General features: G+C 43.7%; 1 protein-coding gene across 1 annotated transcript in view; it reads right to left on the bottom strand.

Moving 5' to 3' along the window:
• Positions 1-19,651, bottom strand: part of ST8SIA6 (ST8 alpha-N-acetyl-neuraminide alpha-2,8-sialyltransferase 6) — a 149,380-nt gene that overhangs the window by 69,137 nt on the left and 60,592 nt on the right. The gene's annotated exons all lie outside the window — the stretch shown is intronic.

Consider the following 19,651-nt stretch of genomic DNA (forward strand, 5'->3'; position numbering starts at 1 on the left):
TAAACTGGAATTCTTTATACACTGGGTGAGAGAGGTGAGAGAGAACAGGGCACAAAAGTGAAGAGATAAGTAAGATAAAGTCACGACTAACTACACAGTTTCTCAAAGGTGCTTTCTAAAAGTACTGGGTGTGGGTTACCCCTGGGCTCACAAAATCTCTCTGAGGGCCATCAAGATAGCTCCAGGCCTGGTGACCCGATCTCAATTCTTGGAACTATATGGTGGAAAGAGAATGGATTCCCATAAGTTGTCTGACCTTCACAGTGTGTACACACACACACACACACACACACACACACACACACACACACACACACACACACACAAATAATAACAACAACAACAATACATTTGATAAAACAAAATCTCAGAGTCCCAATATAATTTCTTTCCCCACTACTTTCTTTCCCCGTTCTCATTCTTTCTCTAACAGCACTTCCTGTGCTATTTGAATGTATTATCGCACTCCCAAGCATTTGTTTATTTCTAATTTGCTGTGTGTTTTATTCAGCCAGCACCGTTAATGAAGTGAATTACCCAGCCAGCAGTGCTTTGAATTATGATGGCTTTGTAATTCTCAGTTGTGGAAACGGTGACAACCCCAGGCAGTGGTAGAACTGTCTCAAACACCTTTCCTTAAACTGGAGAGTATCTTTCTTAATAAAAACCAAATGAACAAAGTAGCTTTGCCCAGCTACAAACCAGCCAGGCTGTGCGTCAGCTAGATGAGGGCAGCTGATCTAGACTGGAGGTGACTGGGTGGAGTCTGGAGAAGTGGAGCTGACCTTGCCTTTGGCCTCTGCCCTCGCCTTAGCCTTCAGTAGGAGAGACTCTCTTTCTCAATTCTTGACAACAAAACAGCTAAAGGGATTAAACAGGGGGTGTATATGAATAGACTTGAGATGCAGAAACCAATAACTAACAGTCCGAGTTCTTACTCCTAAACTCATCAATAAAATCTGTCCTCAGGCCAGCCAGTCCTTCTGCAGGCCTGTCCTATCCACACTGGGACTCTAACCCAGTCACTCAATCCCAGGAGAACTGGCAGGGGGCCTTGTAGCTTCCTTTGTCTTCTAAGTCTCTCTGCCCCTTCTCTCATTTGAAATATCCAGTGTCTTCCCTTCCCCCTACCTTTCTCTGAGGAAAGTGAAACTTGAAGCATCCTCAGCTCTGAGATGTCTGTCTGTCTTACAGGTGGGCACGCAGCCCAAAAGGGATGCTGCACTATGCCCTCTTTAATGTCTGATTGTGGGCGGCTTTGTAATATGTCAAAGGGAACACAGAGAGGGCAGTAGATGAAAGCAGAAACTCCAAAGGCTCTGAGTCAGAAGCAACAAGAGATTACAGGGAGCCAAGTATGGGCTGATGTGTAAGCCTTCCTGGGGATCTGGTCAAAGGGCTCAACCCAAAGGACCAGGGTAAAGATAAACACTCCTGCCTGGCTTCTGCAAGCCACAGAAGCAAACGGCGTCACAGTCTGCTACAAGGAGCTAGTTTTAAATGAGACATCCATCTGGCACTAGTTGACAGTGCGCTCTGAGCCATTGGTGAAGGGAATGAAGGCAGACGTTGGACTCAGAGGGCTTCCACACATTGCCTCAAAACTCTAACCCCCAAGGACAGACTCCACCAGCTCCATGACTGCTGCTTCTGTCCCCTCCAAGCCATTATTGTTGTTTGATTCCAGCCCATTGTAATTTTCTGATGAAAACAGAAAATAATGAGCTAATCTAGTCCTCACCAAACTCCACAACAATCACCCTCACACACACACACACACACACACACACACACACACACACACACACCTCCCACCTCTGCCACCAAAGAACCATGCCTTAGACAGCACAGCGATGCCCCTCCTGGAGACGTGCTAGAGCTTGGAGGCTAAGCTGGCCTTTAAAGCTTCCCAGACCACCAAGCTGAGATGACCCCACCTGCCCCACCCCTCCACCCTTGCTTTCCCCTCAACCCCCACCCCTTTGCTCACACCTATCCTCCTCTGCAAGATGACTGTGCCTGCTCACGCGCCTCACCGTGCATCTGTAGCATTTATTGCATCTGTCCCATCCTGCCAGCACCCTTGATTCCTTCCTCCAGGGACATCCCCTCACTCTGTGCACAGCAAGTTTCTGAAGAAATTAAGCTGCTACCATAGATAGCCCTAGCCCTAATGCGTATAGGGCTGGTGACTTGATGAGTCCACGCTTGTGCAATGCGTTAGGCCCTCTGTAATCCTTACCGGTTCTATTTCAAGGCCCAGTTCTCTCAGTGGCCGCTCGACACATCCAGTTCTCCTACTGTCTTGACCACTCACTGCCTGTGAGTGCATCTCATTCAATCATGCTGCCTGTTTCAGAGAACACGGTGCTGCCGGGTGCGATTAATCCACAGCTGTCAGTCCTGACCTTCCCTCTGAAAGGAAGGCCTCCTCTCTCACAGGATGATAAATCATCTGCCACTCCATCCTTCTATGTCTCCCCTGGGAACAGGGCCCTCCCCGTTACTTTCTCCAAAAGGATCTTTACTCTCTGGCTCTCTCCTATTGCCATGACCACTTCTCTGCTGTCTCAAAATCAAAACCACAATAAGTGGCAGTGCTATTCCCCCACTCTCTAATTGCAACCACAGCTGTCACTTCCTCTAGTTAGAAACTCACAGACTGGCTCTCAGCAAGTGACACTGTGTCCAAGACCTCAGTTTCTTGCCTTTGCTTCTCAACCCTCGGTCCTTCTCCTTACTCCCCAGCCTCAGGCTGCTAGTCACGGCTCCTCTACAGCTTCTTTTCTGGGCTGTTCTGTATGTCTCGGCATTGCCTGTTAGTTTTTTTCTGATGTGATTTTAAAGTCATGACTGGTACTCAGCTACAGGTGTTCTGTACATTGCCTCTAGGGCTCCTGCCTTTGCCACCTGCCTGCTCTCTCCTAACCTCTCCACAGACTTCTTTTGCCTTCATCTATTCTCACTGCCCCAGGGAGGGCTGTTTCTCACGTACACTTGATCTGAGCATGCCACGTCTTTGGCCCAAATCATCCCCCTTGGGACACGTAGCCCACTCCTTAGTACACTATCTAAACCACCAGCCACCTATCAGCCTGGACTTTGACTGTGAGCTTAATGATGGTTTGCTAACTATTAAATGGTACAAATTTCCCTTCCTCTCCATTCCCTGAAAGTCTTCTGCCAGGAATCCTGACTGTCTTTATTACTTAATAATAGAATTTGTCTGTTTGGTACCAACAAACAAGCCTCTAGGCACATTCTCACCATTTCAGTATGTCAGGAGGAAGCATGCTTTAATCAGACTGTGGGGAGAAGAGACATAGAAGCCAGCATTTCTCACATCGTTGTTATCTCTGAGGATGCTTGGCTTTCTTGAAAGTCCTGTTTTTGTCAGTCATCCGTGAGTTGAAAGTGATCGCTTTACAAGTCCACCTGGCAGGATTCCACCAGGAAGCAAGAAGTCAGGAGACTGTACCGGCTCTTGCCGGACAACACACAGTACAACTCTGACAATAACGCAGAGAGTGTCTCTCAAAGGATGATGTTACACAACTCTGGAGAAGGCTGCCACTGGTCCCTAGCATCTACTGAGACCTCTAAAGCACAGAATGAATGTCACCTTCTGAGTGTGACCTGCAATCATGCAATCAGTACCCCAAGCAAGTAAAACCATCCCTGGAAACAATCTGCATGTAAGGCGCTTGGGAACATTGCGTACAACGAGGTTCTATTTATGGTAACACAACAGGCACCGCAACCTAAAGCTTAAAACCTAATCAGTTTTACTTCCTGAGAAATGGATGCATTAATAACAGGCAGAGAATAGTTTCTAAAAGCAGAAAGCTCAAAGTGTCATTTAAAAAAAATGTTTCTAGTATTCCTTCTTCACCCAAGAGCGATGAGAACAGAGAGCCAACAGCATGCTGACCACCAGCAGAAACCCCTACGCAGAGGGGTCTAGCGGACTGGCCAGCCTCTGGGACTCAGGCCATGGTGGCCTCCTGGGTCTTAACTCTAAGGTCAGCAAGCAAAATTCTTACGGTGTGCTCCCCTACCCCGTGTGGTTTTCTGAAAAGAGAAGAGCGAGTGTGATGATGACTCTTGACTTCCAAGACTTCTATAGGAACTAGGATCAACCTTAAGAGACACGCCCCTGGGCAGCCTAGGAGGGGTGTTCTCAGGCAGCTTGAATCGAATGGAGGAGATCTTCCTCCAGAGTGGGCAGAACCTTCCAGGAGGCTCAGATATAGGACCACAAAGGGAAGTAGCTCTGTGTGTTTGCATCTTGCTGGTCAGTGCGTCTATCCTCTTGTTGTCACCGCTTTTGTCATGTTTTCCTAACATTGGACCCCAGCTAGTTCTGAAGACAGGCGCTTTCCAGGCATTAGCCAGGCCTTCAGCACCAGACTGAGATGGCTGAGGCCTAGGGTTGTGGATTGAGCAGCTACCAGGTTTTCAAAATCTCCAGCTCGCTGACAGATACTGTTGGACTAACTGGTCCCTTTGGTATACGTCAACCCAATAACTCTTTTATAATAACTGTTCTGTTCCTCCAGAGGAGCCTATCAGCAAGCATCCAGGCCATCGTGTAGCTGCACACTTTCCTCCACTAACAAAACAGTGTTCTGGCTTGAAAATCATTCTGAGATGTGTGTCTATGAAGATGACAGGCAGATCTTGGTCTTCCTCTTTGCTTGGTCACTCATCAGCTATGTGTGGAGTCCACACCATGTGCCTGGGAGAGGGGTAGCTCTTGAGATATGAAGGTAAATTAGGCCATAGCACTGTTGCCTTGGAGCAAGTCATCTGCTGGGGAAGGCAAGCAAATAAATGCATACTTGCCATTGACTTTGCAGCACGAGAGCCAGCTATTTACCATAATCATATTAATTTCAAGAAACCATGAATCTGTGCATTTAATTCAAAATATGGGAACTGCTTTTAAAGTGACAACATAGATAGAGACTTATTCTTTTAAACATGAACACTGCTGGCAACGTAAATTGTAAAATATTCTTCAGATCATCTCTGTTTACTTGCCTCTTATCTATTTGCATTTACCATCAATGAAGATCAATTAGCTGCCCCCTCAACTATTAAATCAATTATCAAAATGCATTCTTGTACATTTCCACTGTGGAGAGAGAGTTTTCAAAATTATAAATTCAGAACTGCTGTACATACATAAAATAATATACATTAAGGATTTTACTTTGTTCATAAGGGTCCCAGCTAAAAGGAAGAATCCGTAGTACCATCATATTTATAAGCTGACAATATTGAAATGAATATGCAGAGGTAAACCCAGGTAAGGATGGGGTATGATAATTTGCATATTTACAGGCAAAAATTAGTTTGCCTGATGTCTACAGCTTAGAGTTCTAAAACAGCTTCCATAGGACCAGACTAGGATAATTCAGTATTGTGGGATCTAAGCAGAGCAGATTTACTAAAGAACCTGCTGGCTACCTTTCATGGTCACTGGGAGAGAAAAAGCATCAGCAGACTTATCCAGATGTGAACCCTATGTATAATAATGTCAATCTGTTAGCGCAGTTGTGCCCACAATGGAAGTAGTGGCGCCACAGTTATGGGGGTGGAGCAATCACTCTTAGTTTAGATTTGGGGCAAAGCCCATGGGAGGAAATCATGCCTGGAACCATACATCTGGGGAGATTATAGGCCCTACAGCATGCCGAGGGCAACATACTACAGTTGTTTAGCTAATTTGGTATGACATCACACTGCCTTCTAAACATATACATTTGTACCCATAGATATATGCCACTCTCTGCCTTAATCCAAGAATCTTCATTGTGCAATGACTGTGGTGAATGCATAGGCTCATGGCTAAGAATACAGAACAGCTGAGTGCTCAGCCTCTTCAAGACCAACATTTGGACAAAGTGGCAGCCTACAGAATGGGAAAAGATTTTTACCAACTACACAGCTGATAGAGGGCTAATATCCAAAATACACAATGGACTCAAAAACCTACCCCGCCAAAACAAAACCAAAACCAAAACTCAAGAACACCAAGCCACCCATATAAAAACTTCAATCCAAAACTTACCCTGCCTACAAAATGTACAGGGATAAAGATAAAGCAGAGATTACAGAAAGGTCCAGCCAATGCCTGGCCAAGCCTGAGACCACCCCATGGGAGACAGCCAACTCCGGACACTATTAACAGTACTCAGCTATACTTCAGATGGGAGCAGAGCATAGCTGCCCTCTGAGTGGCTCCACCCATCAGCTGATGGGAGCAGATGCAGACACCCAGAGCCAAACACTGAGGGGAGCATAGGAAGTCTTGTGGAAGACTGAGAAGAAGGAGGATAGAAGGACCCAGAGGGTACAGGAGCTCCACAAGAAGTCCAACAGAGCTGACTAGCCAGGGCCTGGGGTGGTGAGGGCGTGATGGTGGCCGTGGAGATAGAAGTTGCAACCAAGGACCATGTATGTATAGACTAGATAGACCTAGGCCCCCTACACAGATGCAGCCAATGAGCAACTCAGTTCTCATATGGGTCCCCTAGTAAGGGGAAAGCAGGCTGACTCTGACATGGACTCTGTTGCCTGTTTTTCAATCACTTCCCCTTGGCTGGGCTACTTCACCAGGTCACAGGGGATGAGGATGTGTTCAGTCCTGGATTTGACTTGACATGCTGGGGTAAGTGGGTAGGGGGGGGGCTCCTCTTCTTTGAGGGGTAGGAGAGGGGAGATAGGGGAAACAGGGAATGAGGATGTGACCAGGCGGAGAGGAGGGAAGGGGATATGACAAGGATGTAAAGTGAATAATTAATTTTTTAAAAAGGAAAAAAAAATCAAGAAATCAAGTAACCCGATTAAATATTGGCATATAGACTAAACAGAATTCTCAAAAGAGGAAACCCAATGGCTGAGAAACACTTAAAAGAAATGTTCAACAACCTAAGTTATCAAGGAAATGCAAATCAAAGTACTTTGAGATTTCGCCTTACATCCATAAGAATGGTCAATATCAATCAAATAAATGCCAATTCAGGCTAGCAAGAATCTGGAGTAAGGGGAACACTCACCCATTGCTGTTGGGAGTGCAAACTTGTACAGCCACTATGGAAATCAGTGTGGTGGATCTTTGGGAAGTTGGCAATGAATCTACTTCATGATCCAGCTATACCAACCTTGGGCATATACTCAAAGGTCCCTTTAGCGTACCACTTGTTCAGCCATGTTCTCTGCTGTTCTATTCATAACAGTCAGAAATTGGAAACAACCTAGATGTCCCTCCACATATTAATGAATAGAGAAAATGTGGTGCATTTATACAATGCAATATTACTCAGCCATTTAAAAAAGGAAATCATGAAATTTACAGGGGAAAAAAATCATCTTGAGTGAGGTAAACCAGAATCAGAAAGAAAAAGATGGTTATATATTAGCTTTTTATGTCATGGAAGTTAGCTGTTAAGTCAATGAAAGCCAAGCTACAATCTGCTGAACCTCAGATGTTAGTTATAGAGTAAGGAACTGGGGGTGAGGGCGGGGAGAGGAAAGGGGATCCTTAGGAAGGGAAAATACAATGGATAGTTATGGACTGGATAGGAGGATCAAGTAGAGATGGGGAGGGAAGAGAAGGAAAATAGAGGGAATATGTAGAGAGACAGTTAAAATCAAGGGCCATTTGCGGATAGTATCGAAACCTAATACCATAGTAGACGCTTCCTAAAATATATATATATATATATATATATATATATATATATATATATATATATATATATATATATATATATAAAGACAATCTAAATGAAACCTCCAAATAACGGGCAAGACAAAGCCTCTTGTTACCAAACAAAGCTTCCAGTGCCTTGAATGCATTACATCTAATTGAGCTGTTGGCCAAAAGGCTCTCATAGAAGCAACCCAGGCTGTTGCCAAGATAGTAGGTTTGTCTTTGCAAACCGATGACAAGGCCCCGTTACTGAAAACAACATCCACACAATTCCACTGAACATGGAGAAGTTGAGCTGGTGCCTACATAGACCCTTCACCACCATATCCAGTGTCTTTGGTACAGAAAGGTATACTGTATGCTACCAAAAGAAATATATTAACACCAACCCAACTACAATCCCTTTCATCGACAATGGTGTCCTGCCCGCAAGATATGCTAGGACAATGGTGGTGCAAAGCTTGTGAAAGTAACAAACCAATAGCTGATTTGACATAAGGCCCACTCTATGAAATGAAACCCACACTCGGGTGACCAAGAGCCTGAGTCTAGATAGCCCATCACTTAGGGGAAAACTAAATACTACTGTTCAACTAGAAGCATGTAGCAGTAAACCAACCCCTAAGGATGCTCTGCCACACCCATAGATCAGTGCCTTGCTCAGCCATCATCAAAGAAGCTTCCTCCTGCAGCAGGTGGAGGCAAATACAGAGCCACACCCAGACGTCAGGGCAGAACATGAGAGACCTCAGTACACTCAGCCCTAAATGGGATGTCTCCATCAAATCTCTCCCCCTCAGGGCTCAGGAAAGAGGAATAAGAAAGAGTCTAAGAGCCAGAGAGGATGGAGGCATCAAGGAAACAAGGTGCTCTAACTCAACAGGATCCATGTACGTATAAATTCACAGAGACCAAGGCAGCACACACCTGGTCTGCATGGGTCTGCACCAGTCGGGGTCCTAAAGGTGAAAGTAGAAGTGGACGCACACCTCCACCTCCAAATCAAAAGCAATCTCCAATTGGTAACAACTTGGAAATGAAAATATAGTTTTCTCCAAGGGAGTCTCACTAGGGGAACAAACTGCCCTCAAGGGTAGAGTACATGCCCAGTGGGCGGCCAAAAGAAAATGACTCAATGTATCTTTGAAGGTTCCTTGTTTCAGAATGCCATGTTTAGTCTTTTTTTAACCCTTATTTTTTATTCTTATTTTATTTATACATGTTTTCTCTTTTTATCCTACAGGTCCTTTGAATATATATATTTTGGCCTCCAGCACAGTGCTTTTATGAGATTCCTGACGGTGTGAATGAGTGGGTTTGTTTCCATATCTGTTTCTTGTGTTATTTTCATTCAGTTTGTTTGGTTCTATTTCTATGTACTGGTTTTTGTCTTATCTTATTTTATTATATTATTATCTCTTAGAAACTTGTTTTCTAATGAGAGACAGGGAATGAATCTGGAGGGAGAAGAAGGTGGGAAGGAACTGGGAGAAGCAGAGGGAGTGAAAACCATAATAAGGAACATACTATTTGAGGGGGGGGAAGGATATTTTCAATAAAAGGAGAAGAGAAGAAAAAGAAAAAAAATCCCGCATCTTTAACAACATCGCCGCCCATCCCCACAAGATCAGAGAATGAATTCTCAGTATCAATCTCCATTGACTTGCTTCTTCTGAACTCCAGTCACTCCCCAACCCAGGGCTGCCCTCAAGGAGAAATGGATGCCCATGGTGAGGGAGATGAGTTCTCAGACTCATCCAGGAAGAACTGATTTACAACAGTAGACTGAAGTGTGTGTGCATGTGTGTGTGTGTGTGTGTGTGTGTGTGTGTGTGTGTGTGTGTGTAGGGGTTGTCCAAAAGGACAAGCCTGGTGTGGAGATTTATGGAAACTCCTAATCCAGTGGTCAAGCACGTGGTCTTAAACAGGAATAGGTATATTTAGGTAGCGAGAAAATAAAACGAGGGCAGGTTGGTGGTAATAAGTGGCAAACCTTGGGGCATCCATGTCTCACTCCACAATGACTGGTCCAGAAGTGTGAAATCCTTAGGTGCTTGAAGCAAGTGTGAAAGTGTTAAGTCAGTGAGGAGCCTGCATACAATAAAAATAGGTTTTTTTCCTCCAGATCTCAGAGTAATTTTAGAATAAAATAATCTTTCTAATGACCTACCTCCAAGGCTATTTTCTTACTCTATAATCAGGATTGCTTCATTTTTCATTGGAATACTTGCAATTAGAAAGTCTCTGACATGCTGAGCATATTTTACTGTTAATCCCCATGTGCGTGTATGCAGATATAGGTATATGTGAGGGCGCACGTGGACATGTGTGCACATGAGTGAATATAGAGGCCGAAGTACAACTGTGTCATTCCTCAAGAGCCACCCATCTTCTTTTTTAAAGACAGAGTCTTTCATTGGCTTGAATCTTGTCAAGTAGGCTGAACTAGATGAACAGTGAACCCCACAGATCTTTCTGTCTCTGCCTCCCGAGACAAGAATGGGCCACCATACCCAGCTGTGCTCTAAGGATGAAACTTACTTCCTTGTGCTTGCAAGGCAAGCTCTTCAGCAGTGGAACTATCTCCTTCGCCTTGTATCAACATGATTTTGATGCAAAATTTTACGTATGTTAGTAAATATGTTAACAGTTAATAATGAAGGACATAAGAGAAACATATATGGTACGATCATTAGGTACTGAATATCTTGAACACCTTTCTTATATCAATTTCATTTATTCTCTACCAGAAACATGTAAGTTTGGCACTGAGTACTACATTTCAGTAAATGAGGAAAATAAGACATCTCTAAAGCCACTCTTCTAGTTAAGAGTGGATTTTTTAATCTATTTACTATGATTCTGTGTTTGTAACCAGCACACTATTCTATTGCCCTTCAATGGAGCATTATTTTACTGTCTGTAGCACTATTGCCTCCTCCTTCTGACTATCTCTTCTGAGTTTATGGGTTTTCTTTGTGATCATACTGTTAAGCCTTACCCTGAACTCGGCTCAACTAGCTCCTATTACTGGGTGTGCCCTTAAGAGCTCAGTTCTAACTAAGTAAGGTTACCCAGAACCCCTCACCCTTGCTGAGCATTCTCAGTATCTGATCAAACTCATTGCCCACTGCCCTAGTGAGCTTTAACTGTCAACTTGACAAAACCTAGAGTCACCTGAAAAGGGAGTCTCCACTGGGATATTTCTCAGATGAGACTGGACTGTGAGAGTGTCTGTGGGAGGTTTATCTTGATTGTTAATTGTTGTAGGAAGGCCCAGCCCACTGTGGGCAGCACCATTCCCTAAGCAGGCAGTCCTAGGCTGTATAAGAAGCTTAGCATAAGCCAGCAAGCAGCCTTCTTCTGTGATTCCTGGTTCATGTTCCTACCTTGATTTCCTGCATCTGACTTGCTTCAGTGACGGAAAGTGATCTACAAGTGTAAGTCAAATAGACTTTTCCTCCCTCAAATGGCTTTTGGTTGGTGTTTTATAACAGCAACAGAAAAGTAAGTAGAATATCCGATCACTCAGATCTGAATTCATCAAAACCCCATACCTGAGATCTCCTTACCCTAAGTGTTTTCCCCTAATAGTTTTCCATACATTGATACTCCTGCACACACACACACACACACACACACACACACACACACACACACACACACACACACATCCTGGTCTTTAGTTATAAGTTTCTGCTTTTCCTTCTGCTTAGAGTTGAACCCATGTTTGGGTCTACTATAAAACTCGGTGACAATAACACCTACCTTAGGAAGTATCTAAATAAATTCTGGTTCACCATTGTAACAATTTATGAATGATTTTGTTTCCTAGAGACATTTTTTCACGTTTATACATTGTAGATAACAACTGGGACACAAAAAGCACTCTTGTTTATAGGCATGCAAATGAATTGTTTCCATTGGAGAGACAACCTCTCCATACATACCCACAAAGGAAAAATTGGTTTTGCCTTGTTTTCACATTCAACTCTCTAACTTATAAGTGTCTGTTGTTATAAACTCTCCTTCAAATCTGTTATAACAGTTCAGTTTCCTCATTGATACATTACGTAGAAGCTTTACAGTGTTCATTCTTATAGCTGCGTAAGATGTGTTCTTACCTTCTTAAAAGTTATCTATTAACACCCTGCATAAGCATGCTGAAAGCATTTCTGAGTTGAACAAACAGAGTATAGTGATGGAGAAGATTAACATGGATGGCGAGAAGACATTCATTCCTGTCTCTATTCTCCTACACTCTGCGCCATTAATGTTAGGAAAGTTACCTAGCCTTTCTCTGTCTGGGGACAATACTGTCTCCCACATGGAAGTGATGCGAAGTCTGTAGGAGATAAGGCATGAGAAAGCTCAGCCTGCTGGTGGGAATGGGTAGCTTGTTCGTGTGATAAGTGGCATTCAGGAACAGCAGACCGTGCTGCACTGTCTACTGTTGTGTTGGCTGACTCTTGAAGTGCTGCATCTCCAACTGCAACATGCCCTTGGATCTCATGGAAACTTTTATTAGAATACAAATCTTGGTTTAGTAAATGGGGGGTGGGACCCAATGTGTTGCAAGTCTAATAGGCTCCCAGGTGGTACCAATCTGCTGGACTCATGAGAGTGGTTTGAATAACAAGGTCTTAAGGGTCTCAGAGTTCTTCTGCCCTCATGGTCTCTTTCTTTCTTTCTTTTTTTTCTCCTTTATTAATTTATTCTTGTTACATTTCAATGGTTATCCCATCCCTTGTATCCTCCCATTCTTCCCTCCCTCCCAGTTTCCCCTTATTCCCCTCCCCTATGACTGTTCCTGAGGGGGATTACCTCCTCCAGTATATGTTCATAGGGTATCAAGTCTCTTCTTGGTAACCTGCTGTCCTTCCTCTGAGTGCCACCAGGTCTCCCCCTCCAGGGGATATGGTCAAAGGTGAGGCACCAGAGTATGTGAGAAAGTCATATCCCACTCTCCACTCTACTGTGGAGAATGTTCTGTCCATTGTCTAGATCTGGGTAGGGGTTTAAGGTTTACCGCCTGTATTGTCCTTGGCTGGTGCCTTAGTTTGAGCGGGACCCCTGAGCCCATGGTTAAAAATTGGTTGTCCAACTTGATGAGGTTTATAAGCACCACGGGAAAACTTTCTGGGGCTGAGGACACCTGCAAAGGATTATCTAGGTAAGGTCAATTGATATGGAAAGATCTAGTCTAAGATGGGGTACCATTCCATGGACTGGGGTCCTGAATTAAATAAAAAGGAGAAAGTAGACTGAACACAAGCATCTACTGGTCTCTGCTTCCTGACTGTGGATGCAACACAAATGGCCACCCCAAGTTCCCCACCACAACCACTGACCTCTTGAACTGTGACCCCTCAACAGACCTTTCTCCCTTAAGTTGACGTTGTCAGGTATCATGACAGCAATCAGAGGTAACACATACAACCTATACTGAGACTTCACAGACCTATAACACCACAGATTCTTACAGCTGGAGCGCAATGTTGGTGGAAAAAGCAATAAAATTATTTGAAAATCAGGAGAGTAAAAATGAGCTAAATTGCATGTCACTAAGTGGGGATTCTTTTTTCCATATGAAAAGGCACAACAAAGGAACTAGTGTAAGAGGAGTTTTGTGTGCTGAGAACACTTAACATAATTGCTTTTCTGACTCAGCTGCAAGGCTGCTTCCCAGCATCTCTGCTATAGAGAACACAGGGTAACCTGCATCAAAGCAAAACCTCCAGGCAGCCTTGCATGAAATCCAGCCCTGTGGATGCAGCCCTGAAATGTCCGTCATTCAAAACTTTCATGACAGCTAAAGGATGCAGGTCACCTCTGAGAAGGCGTCAAGGGATGCAAGCACTGGAGATGTCTTTTGATGTCAGTTAGTTCCATGCTGAAGCGTCCATCTTGTCTCTCTAATGACAATCAGCATGTTGTTCTCAATCAAATGAGAGCATTTCTGTACTAACTGGACAGTTTTCACTCAATCTCTGAAAAAGCAACCTTTGAGACAACACTAATGAGAAGATACCTGGTTTACACACACACACACACACACACACACACACACACACACACACCACACCACACACACACACATCTACCACACCACACCACACACACACCACACCACACCACACACACCACACATACCACACCACACTACACATACCACACACACCACACACACACACAAACCACACATACACACACATACCTTCCCTCCCCCCAGACTGGTCTAAAACTTCCTATTTAGCCCAGGCTAGCCTCAGACTTGGATCCTGGGTGCTAGGATTACAGATGTGCACAGCTACAATTCTGAGTGTGTGTTACTATTGCAAGTTTCTGTGAGTGGAGTGGTCTATTCTTAGATCACTGTAAGAAAAGATGGAAGCAATGGCTCCAGGTAGGAAGCTGAGGGCCAGTCTGATGGTGCTGCCTGATGAAGGTAGAAACTTTAGGGCAGTCATGTGTCACGGAAATGTCAACACTACGGGAACAGTACACTGAGTAGACGTGTCTGGAAATCTCATGGCTATTTGTGTTCGTTTGTAGACTGTAGAACAACGGTTGCAAACAAACAAACAAACACACACACACAAAAAAACCCTTTCATAAGTAATGCTCAAACATTAGCAGGATACATCACCAAAACATAATAAAAATAGCAAAGGGAACATCTTGCTTTCCTGTGTGATTTCAGAAATATCAGATGACACGAAAGATCTTAAAAATTATTATTTCCAGATCAAGGAATACAAAGAGGGGAACTACCTTACTCAGTTAATGGGAAACATGCCAATCCTGGCAGAGATGTCTGCAATTCCCCTGCAACCTATATTTTATAAGACAATAATAGAAACCCAAATGTTTTGGAAGAAGGAATTCCCATCTCTTCTCAAGTGGCTAGGATGGGATGTGAGGAGAGAGTGCTGGCCTCAGGCAGTGGGTGGGGCCTTGGGCAGTGGGTGGGGCCTCGGGCAGTGGGTGGGCCACTGAGGACTATTTCCATGTCTGCTTCTGGTTGGATGTTTGGTTACCTTTCCCAGCACTCTAATAACTTCAAACCAATGTGTGAATCAATAGCCAAACAGACGTAAGGACTCAAGATCGTAACTCACAGAGGGCAAGGTAAATTCTAAATCCAGTCACAGTAAAAAACAATTTGAGCATTCTAGAAAAAATAAGAGAGAGAAAGACCTCTTAGAATAAGCATCTTCTGATGAATCCCTTGCTAATTATAAGAATTAGTTAATCTGATGGGCCTAATCTCTCAGCTCTATTTGAGATTTTGTGACATTTAAAGTGAAGTTATTTAAATTTTCTCATTAATATTTAATGAAAGTCTAAGGGAAATGCGCAGCCGAATTTACTGCGCTTAGGTACACTGTAATTAAGAAAGGTTAAGAGAGTGTCCCAAGAGACCTATCACTCACAATATAATTATAGATGAAGTCTGACCAGGAAACAGCACAAAGATATCATTTTTGGAAAACTGGGGTAGAAGTGACTCAAATGTGGTATGAGGTTCTGAGAAATGCAGTCAATCAAGTGTCATTTCAGGTGACTCAGGAGCAATAAACCTCCTTGACAAATCTGAACTACATTCAAGTATATTAATTTCTCTCCTGCTTATTCGCAATTTCCCAGCCGACACAGTGTTCTAGTGTGACTCCCCGCAGTCTGCCATAACCTGACTCTAGGTAAAGGGAGCTACTTTGTCTTGTTCCGGTTTTATCGGGGGGGTGGGCGGGGTTTTTCCTTTCAGCCTTGCCCTTTCCCCTTCTAAGTTGGCAGAGCCCAGAAGCTGTCTCCACTGGCCATCAAGACCTCTTTTCAAGCCCTCTAAGGTTGGCTTCTATGGCACCTCGCACCAGGAGGACCTCTGTTCTTCAACTGCTTACTACTTCTATTGCCTACTTGTCTGTGAAAGGAATCAAGATCGTACACAGTAATGAGTTCTAATGAGAGGTAATGCCTCATGTCTCAAGATGAACAGATTTCCATTTAAAAAAAAAAAAGCTTTTAAAGAATGTTTTCTTCTACTCCCTGCCCTGATGCTTTTAAGCAAAACCCAAGAGTGCCAGCTGATCTGTGACAATCTCTCTCTCTCTCTCCTCTGTACCCATCATGCCCCTCCCCCAGCCTTCCTCAGTGTCAGTCTCTACTTGGAGACCTTCACCAGCAAGGCTTCCTCTGCTGCTGTTGTTGTTCTGCTTTGCATCTTATTTTTGGAGACAGTTTCTTGGTATGACATAGGCCAGCCGGGAACTCGTGATATTTCTGCCTCAGCCTTCTGAGCACTGAGATCACAGGAGTGTACCACCAAGTTCAGATGAAGACCTCTCTTAGTGAGCTCTGGCCACTGCTGTGAGCACTTTCATGCCTCACACAGTTCGGTTCTCGTCCTGGATGATGTCACTTCTCAGGCTCCCACAGGAATCATGATGTCTCACTTTCTTCACATCCCAGCTCTTGAGCAGCTGTCCAGGCCAGCCCTCATCCCTTGCCTAAGACTCAAAGTGGAAGTTCTAATTAGGCAGCTGATCCTAAACTTGGGGGCAGAGGACAGCTCCCCAAGCCATACAGTTTCTACAGAGGCCATGTGCTGGTACTGGCTTAAGCCAGTTTGCTGCTATCCTCTGAAGGTTAATTTTCTCTGAGCCTGGGGAACACATCAGTGCTATACCAAAATGGCTGCACCATCGTGTCCAAATCTGAACCAGACCTGAACTGTCCTGACAAAAAGGGTTCTTCAATAATTTTACATAAATGGACTGTTAATCAAAGTAAATGTATATTCCTACAAGAGAATTAAGGAAAATTTGAAATAAATGCTGACAAGTGCTAATATTTTATCCAAAATAACCACCCCACTCTCAACTGTCAAAGCCAGAAAACATTTTTTTTTCAACTAAGGTAATAAAATACTCAGGATAATAATTTGTATTACACCTCTGGATTTTTCCTTCGGCGTTGAATGTTTCTGTCTACTTCAACTACTTATTGTCCTTTTTGGTTCTTAAGTCTGTTTCTTTCCCAGTAATAATATATATTTGCTCCACTTGTTAAATCTCATTATTAGATACAATTGAAGGCAATTTAGAATTTGCCAGTCTTATCACATCCTCCTTCTGCCAGAGAACAGTAAATATATGAGGTATTTCTTCAGAGTTCCTCTAACTCTTTCCTTACAGTTCCTGAAACTGAGACAATGGGTCTTTGATGCACCTTCCATTTAATCAGTGCTGGCATCTAGAAAGTAGCAAATGTCTTCCTTATACAGTGCCCCACTCTGTATAAGGATCATTGCATGTCCTCTAACACAAAGCAAGGCAGTGAACCAAATGATGGTCTACATTTAAAATGGTAGAATCAACAGTTGTTTCAAAGCTGGGGTAGGGCGAGGACACAGAGTAAGTTATCACACCAGTCTAGGCAGGCCAAGTAGCTAGGCAGCCAAGACTGGCTGGGACAGCAATCCTCCTATCACAACCTTCAAGTGGTAGGATCACGGTTCTGAGGAGTCATGCCTGCCAAGAATAAACAGTGTAGTATTTTTGACACATTTATCCAACTACTCATAAATACATCTAAAGTGCCAAGGTTTACATATTACAATTTTGTCTGCATGGTAGCTATACGGGACTACAAGGGAATCAAACTATACCTACCACAGTACCTATTTTGCCAGGCGCAGAACTCATCTTGATAGTTACCAAGTATTTTCATTTGATTTTTGAAATAGCCCTATCAAAAGAACATTTTTTTTACCACTTGCTCATTCTTGTATTCTCTCTGCAATGATTCTTTGATCTCATTAAGAAGCACCTCCATCTAATCCATCTCCCGTCTTCACTTCTCTCCTCCAACCTACACCCTTCCAGAACACTCCTGACTCTGGACTCCCTGGCTTCTGTTGCCTTCACTAGCAAGTTTGGATGCCTGGATATACCCACCCTGTATCTAGGCCCATCTCTGAGCAGGCAAATTAATCTGGAGCGGAAACAAATGATCATAAAACCCTCAGAATAATTCAATGTAACTTTTTATCCCTGTAACCTTCAAACAGCACCCGATGGCAGCTAGGAATCCTACCATGCTTCCTAGACAAACCCCATTCTTCTCATCCAGATTTGGTTTTCTTCTCCTTCAACGTCCCATGCTGCACACTTTACTGAGATAAAAGAAGTCTGCAGAGGCAGCATGTGATCCTCCCACTGTGTCTAAAATTTTTCCAGTTCCTACTGATGAGGCATAAGTAGTTTTAACTAAATAGCACAGGACAGGCAGCTTAAGAAATTGAAATTTGTTGTCTGTGCTGGTTAGTTTTATGTCAACCTGACACACACTATAGGTACCTGAGAGGAAGGAACCACAACTGAGAAAATCCTTCTGTAAGATTGGGCTGCAGAGCATCTTACAACCAGAGACTGATGAGGGTGAAGCCTACTGTAGGTGGTCCCACCCTGGGCTAGTGGTCCTGGGTTCTATAAGAAAGCAAGCCAGGAGGAGCAACACCCCTCCATGGCCTCTACACCAGCTCTTGTCTCCAGGTTCCTGGCCAGTTTGAGTTGCTGTCTTGGCCTCCCTCAGTGGACTGTGATTCAGGACATGTCAGAGAAATACACCCTTTCCTCCCCAGGTTGTTTTTGACCCTGATGTTTCATCACAGCAGCAATAACCCCAAGTGGGACATTTTCTTTGATAGCTCTAGGAGCTGAAAGTCCAGTATCAAGGTGCCCTGAGGGTCAGTTTCTGACAAGGTCTCTTCCAGGCAGGTGGCACCTTCTCTTAGTGCCACACTTAATGCCACAACATGGCCTTCCCTCTGCCCATGCACCAGAAAAGGTACTTACCTTCTCTTGTCCTTTTTTCTATAAGGATATCATCCTGATTGGATCAAGTCCCCACCCACATAACCTTTTTAAGTTTAATTAAGTCCCAGTTATGACTTGAGTCTAAAATATCCCCCACAGGTTCATTTTCCTGAATGCCTGGCCATGTACTGGTGTCTCTGTTTAGGAGTTTGTCAACTCTTTAGGAAGTACAGCCTGGGAAGGAGGACACTGGATGTTGGCCTTTGAGAGTTATGGCCTAGCCTTGAGGACATTCTAGCTCCTTCTGCTTCCTGGCCAATTGCCATTATGTCACCTGCCACTTCCTGTCTCTATTGACATGGACTGAGCAGACCTCAGCTTGAGGCTAGCCTGGGCTACATAGCACCTTATCTTATAGATAAGTATATGGATGGATGAATGGAGTCTCAATTTCTAAATATAATCTTTTTTCTAAATATATATCTCATTGAAAATTATAATTTCAATGTGAATTTGGGTTTAGGGCATATGATTCATCCATAACCATGTCAATGTCAATATTCTTCGTCTTACTCTAACACATTACAACAAATGAGATACATCTGCTCTCATTTTTTAACAATAGCTGTTTCCACTGTTTTCTGACCTTAGACTCTCTTTTGGTCTTTTCATTTTTACTGTTCTGAAACGAGATCTCATGTAGCTCAGGGTAGCCTCAAATTCACTACGTTGTTGAGGACGACCTTGAACTCCTGAGCATCCCACCTCCACCTCCCACATTCTGGGATTACAGGCTTTCTTAAACATTACAGTAACTCACCTCTTCCTCCTAGTATAACCAGAATCTTCCTCTCCCCTGGTTCATTCTCACAAGATACAAACATGTTTCTCCTTTGACTCTCTCCCTCTTCCTACTCATCTTTCCCCCTTCCCTTTGAAACACCTCTGAGGGAACTATTTAAAGTCACTTCCTTCCCTTCCTCACCAACTCCTGCAATTCATCAGAAGGTTGAAATTCAGATAAAATTCCCTATCTCAGACCCAACAGCCCCATGATCTAAGATCCCCTTTCGCCATCTTAGATAAGAGCTGACCAGGGGACCACTGTTGG

The sequence above is a fragment of the Acomys minous genome, assembly GCF_964271855.1.
Source record: "Acomys minous genome assembly, chromosome: 5".
NCBI lineage: Eukaryota > Metazoa > Chordata > Mammalia > Rodentia > Muridae > Acomys > Acomys minous.